Raw genomic sequence first — 1399 nt, forward strand, 5'->3', positions numbered from 1 at the left:
ACAAAAACACCAGTTTCCAAAGGATTCCTGCCTGAGTGCTGTATTAATGCACCATCTTCATACTTTCATCATCCCAGCCCATATACGTCCACTGCTGGGCACAGGCCTTCCTTTTCAGAACAAGAGGCTTGGCGCATAGTTCCCACGCGGGCCCAGTGCGGATTGGGAACTTCACACGCACCATTGAATTGCTTCGCAGGTTTGTGCAGGTTTCCTCACGATGTTTTCCTTCACCGCAAAGCTCGTGTAAATTTTAATGTAATTCCGCACATGAATTTCAGAGGTGCGAGCCGGGTTTGAACCCACGACCCTCTGTTTGAGAGGCGATAGGTCAAACCACTAGGCCACCACGGCTTTACAAACCACTAGGCCACCACGGCTTCATACTTTACATACAGATAACTATGGTCAATTACTGCAATCTTGAGGTTTGAGAAGTACCTTAGGTTTTATATATCTTAAGTCCTAACACGTCCTTAGTGGCAGAAACGACTTACATTTGGTTCTCCAAATCTGGTTTTTTCCAGTTGAATCTCGGCACGATGCTAATTTAATCCAGCCAAATGAGAAGCGATGCGGCCGTAAACGAAACGTGTTTTAAGTTGTGGGCTACGTGCTTATATATTCATATATTCTTATAACATTCACTATGGGCGTGGTAAATGTCAGATTCTAAAGTAAAACTGACACAACTAAAAGTATAACTTTCTTGGTAAATATAATAAAAGTTCAGAGTTTTTTTAGGAATTCCCTGTCCCACCAATATTATAAATGTGAAAGTTTGTGTCTGTTTGTTTGTTTCTAACATGTTCATGTCTAAACCGCTTAACGTTTAGATGAAATGCGGTACAAAGATAGTTTGAGGCCCGGAAGGACATAAGATAGTTTTTACCCACGAAAATTGCATAGTTCCCGCTGAATAGCGATAACAAATCCTACGGACGGAGTCGCTGGCAACAGCTAGTCTGAAGATATGTAGACCCTGTTTGACAGCTCGGAGTCATGACTAAGTCTATCCCAATTTTGTTAAAATAGGAGAGATAAACTCAAGGTACAACTTAAATAGAAATGCCCTTCTGCGTTTTATGACTCGCTTTATTTTGAGCTTATGCTTCTGGGCCTGAGCTAAAGACTATCTAAACAATTAAGAATAGTTGAAAAACATATGAACTAACATTTAAAATTTCGGTATCTCAAAACCAGCTGATGAAACTGATTTAAATGAAACATAGCTAAGAATCACAGCAAGAAAACTCGCTTTCACTGAAAAACCCGCTTTGAAATTCGTCCATCCGTTTGAAAGCTACGATGCCACAGAAAGACAGACATTGGATCAAACTTATAAAACCCTTCTTTTTGCGTCGGGGTTAAAAATAAGCATTACCTACATAACTTAAAA

This window comes from Choristoneura fumiferana, chromosome 2 (genome assembly GCF_025370935.1).
Source record: "Choristoneura fumiferana chromosome 2, NRCan_CFum_1, whole genome shotgun sequence".
In the NCBI taxonomy this organism is placed as follows: Eukaryota; Metazoa; Arthropoda; class Insecta; order Lepidoptera; family Tortricidae; genus Choristoneura; species Choristoneura fumiferana.